This window comes from Cupressus sempervirens, chromosome 7 (assembly GCF_028749045.1).
Source record: "Cupressus sempervirens isolate cs-2001-9-10 chromosome 7, ASM2874904v1, whole genome shotgun sequence".
Classification (NCBI taxonomy): Eukaryota; Viridiplantae; Streptophyta; class Pinopsida; order Cupressales; family Cupressaceae; genus Cupressus; species Cupressus sempervirens.
Window position 1 is genome coordinate 820,617,269 of NC_143124.1, and position 4,722 is coordinate 820,621,990.

Genomic DNA, 4,722 nt, shown 5'->3' on the forward strand with positions numbered 1-4,722 from the left:
TGTTGAGCTAATTTACTTTTGCGGATAGTCTTGCTGTTTCAATTTCAAATTCTTGTAGCTTTTCATAATCTTTTAGCCGATATATATGAACTTGTGTTTTTTTCCTCATCTTAAATTTCTGTTACTGTTGCAGTTTGTCTATCTAGAAAATAAACTTTTTGTTTTACACATGTGAATCAGACCTTTGGGATTTAACATTTCAATGACATTTTATCAGGAAAGCTATGTAATTAATTATTGGTCAAGGGTGTGATTGATGTAGAATGTGTTTATGACACAGAATCAAATTGCTAATGAGAGTCCAATATAATGCAAACAATTCAAGAGCGAAGGAAAATGTGTTTCACAATTGCAGGGGGGAACCTCACTAGCTCTTATGCTTCTGGAACTATAACTTGCATGTCACATAACAGTAAGAATCTCTTTTATTATAATTATCTATAAATAGATACACATGGTTTAAGTAGGAAGCAATTAAATCAAATATAAATGGGTTGCTTCATAAACACATTAGTGCATGAAATCCTGATCTGCTCTGGCAGTTGGCAATTTATACTCTAGCACCACAGTTATTATTGACCTCTACACTGTCCCAACGATTTGTTGCTAAAGATAAAGTGCTGGTATACTGGACTTAATAATATTTGTGGTGATATTGGTAAAGGTGGATTGGATCAGCAATGCCATATTTTAGTAGTGATTCTTCTTAAATGTCTTTCCTTGGGAGCTCAGTAATAAATAATTTGTATATCAATGCTTTTGTTAGTTTTGAATTGGTTTGATAAGAGGCAATGGGCTTATATCGTATCCATCCAAATGCAGACTCTAGTTTAGAGTTCTTTGTTCACCCTCCTATTACACTGGTAGTCTGTATCTTAATTTCTTAAATAATGTAAACGAGAAGACAATTGCAGTGCTAAAATATGTTTTGAGAATTTTGACAGTATCTTCTGCTTACTGACACTGGACTCTCTCCCTTCCCCCCTTTTTTGACCACGTCACCTAAGATTGAATGTGAAGTGCAAACTTACTGCAGTTTTTAAAAAAATTTGAAACAATGCAATTCCAAGAATAAAGCTACCAGGAAGCAGGTGATAGAAATTTGAGACTATTCAATGTACAAAACAGCCAAACAGTGATTGTATAGAGATACAAATGAGTTCATAACTTGGCAAATTCCTTGATTCTCATCATTAGTATAGAGTCATTCATAACTGGCAAAATTACTTGATTCAGATTAAGAGCATGCAAAAATGGAAACTGAGGCGCTGTTTGATTTGCTCAAGCTTGCTCATGGTATCTACATTCCTTTTGTACAAATCTGGCACTGTGAGAAAGGAGAAGCCACCTGAAGAAATATATCAGAGGAAATCCATAGGATAACAGTTAAAAACATTCATTACTTCTCGTTTTCCAAATGTGCTTTCAAATATCCGCCACTACATTATTATGCATTCCATAACCAAAATTGGCCTCTCTCCATTTTAATTCATGACCAAAAATGGCTGAAAAATTTGTAAAAATAAGAGTCCGTTTCTATGTAGCATGAGTGAATCCCAAAAGATGTGTCATATTTTCAACCCAAGGACAAATCGGACAACTTGCTGGTTGAACCAAAATACATATTAAGGTATATCCTACAGGTAGCTTGCGATGTAAAATTTTCCAAGCCAGCAAGTATCAAAATCAGTTTTGGATTTTCAAATTTGTGCACTCATATTTTACCAAAATTTGCTACTAAATCTGCACTTCCATTTAAGAGTTAGACAAGGTGTAGAAGAACAGTGATGTAGCATTTGCCTGAAAACTTCTTTTAAGGGGGAAAAATGCAATCACAGGAATGCAAATTTTCATTCATAGCTCAATGGGGATTAATGACTACACAGAGAAATTGTTTATTATTATTGTTATTAAGCCCTAGTTCTCTTCAATGATCCGCCAAGATGCCCAATCAAACATATGAAAATCCCAAATGTCAATGAATTGTTGAATCCCCTTCTTAAATGTACAATAACCATGTTTAGGAAAGCTAAGAGCTAAATGCTTGATCATATTAAGTTTACTCCACCAAATAGACATTGAAAAATAGACTAGAGGAAATGAGTCTTTAGTTTTGACAAATGGAAAGATGAGGATTGTGTCAAGCCAATTCACATTTTGCCACTTATTTTTAACTGAAGCTTAAGGATACAATAACAAAGCAGAATTTTCCAAGGTCCATCACCACTGGTAAATCTTATAATCCATTTAGTAGTGAGACAACCTTTGAGTTTTGGGTTCACGATTATCAAACGTCCTTTAACTCTCAGTTGAATGCAATAAGACCATGATGAAACAATGAATTTAGGACCACTTGGACTAAAGGAATTAGTTAATTAATTTAACAAAATCTTCCCTACTTTTTAAAAGAAAGGATCCAAGAGGAAGAATAATAGATGTGGACAGCAATGATAATTTTATTAGCAACTTGAATCCTACTAGTCAATGATGAGAATCTATTGTTGAAATGTGAAATCAATTCTAGTGTTATTTGCAACAATGATGAATAGTCATCATGGGGTACCATGGTAGTGCGTTAGGTTTGTGCTCATGCAATTGTCACAACTATGTAGCTTCAAGTTGAAGACTAAAGGCTAGGGGTTGCATGTGGAGCTGCTTATGCTCCCCTTGCCATGCCAAAGGTGGATTTTGTTTTTGGGGTGCTTTAGGAATGATCAATCCTCCATGAGAGACAAACAAATCAATAGGAAGATAATCAATATTGAGATCTTACATAATGTGCAAAATGTTGCTTATAAAGTCATGGAGAGAGTTGGCAGGGAGAAATAACCAAAGAGAACTCAAAATATACCTAATTAATTAATGGCGCCTAAGAAGGTTGCAAGTTGGGAGTAAATATTAATTTACTCTTATGTTCAATCATTTGGAGAGTAATTGTTAGTTATCACTATTAATCGAAAGAGAGATTAGGACCATTCATGCCCATAACTGCAAATTTTGGAGACCAGAGGTGTTTTGGCGCCTGCTAATTCCATCCCCATGGCTTTTGAGTGACCTAGGCATGGATGGGTAGCTGCTCATGTTTCAAACTTGGGCATTTTAACATCGCTCATTTTCAAGAGTTTAGGGGCCCCATTTTCAAGTCGAAGCATGCTCCACATGGTGGTGTTGTTCAATGGATATCTCCTCATTTTGGCTTGGATTTTGATATTACAAAGTAATTGGAAAATACGTAATTGGAAAATACTTGTTTAATATTAACAGTGATTAAGAGATCAATCCATACAAGAGATTGAACGATGTTTCCTTAGGAAACAACTACAAAGATTAGAAACATTCTATTTTAGAAAGAGGAAATTAAATATTAGAAACATTCTAATATTTACAGGAGATTACAATAGATGACCATTAGATGCTAAACATAGATAATAGAAATTATCTATTATCGTAATACTCTCCCTTAATGGTTAATCTATCTAGAGCATGAAGTTGTCAAAAGGCGTAAAGACAAATTATGTGTGCTCTGCACTATTCGCTATGGGCTGCCAACCAGATTGCTTAGATAAGGTAGCTAAGTGCTTCTGAAATTCAAACTTCATGTGCCCATACTTGTGGTAATAGTTGCATTGAATGTTCTTTTCCTGGAGCCTTTTGAAGTTGGAGCAGAGGACTTTTGCTAAGATTGATGTGAATGAGACTTGCACTTATCCTTCTGAAAGGATTCAACAACAAAGGCTTTCTTTATGGAGGGGAAGCTTGAGTTGCTGCGAAACTGTTGTTTCCACCAATCTTACTGAAGCAAAAGTGTGCAGAGCTCTGTGAAATTCAGAGCAACACCAGAATAAGTGATGTTGAGACTCGATAAAATGCTCATAGGACTTGGGTAAACTTGTGAGGGTTATGACCATAATGTCCTCTTCCTCCCTCTTGTGTCTAATGGCAAGTAACTGATCACAAATTTTCTAAATTATATTTAGGTGATCTTGGAGTGATTTTTGCTCATCTATGACAATAGAAAAACAAAGTGTTTTTGAGAAAGAAGGCTCTGCTTTTGTTTGAAGTCTCATGAAGTGCCTTGAGATGCTCCTATATCTTGACAGTTGTCTTGCCAAATGAAATCTGAGGGAGTTGATCATCAGATATAGATAATTTGAGAAGCATCACCGCCTCCCAATTATGCTGAACATATGAAATTTGATCAGGACCAACTTGAGTAGGTCGAGTTGTAGTACCCATAACCACTAGATCGTTGTTATGATATATGGAGATGGTTAACATTCATTGTTTCCACATGCCATAATTGTGATTGTTGAACTTTTGATTTTCCTTGAGAAAAATATTAGTTAGGGATGCTATAGCACATTTTTCAGTGAGAAAACATGAAAATTTGTGAAGGCATTTACTTTGCAACAAAAAAGCGAAAGACTTAGAAAAAATGAAGAGGTACCCAAAAGAGAGCTTGAAAACCCAAAAGGAATATGTTGTCAGATTTTGGAAATGTTGGCTCAAAAATTAAGGCACCTAGAAAAATGAATGACAACCTAGATCAGCTCTAAAAAAAACCCTGCACTAAGAATTTGTAAAAAATTTCAGATCCGCTACAGAGAATTAGGGTTTTGACCAAAAATAACCCTGGCTACAAAAAAGGCCCTCCAAAATGGTGGATTTGTAGAAAAAATGCCAATTTTGGGCATAATTCAAGACCAAAGGTTTGTAAAAACC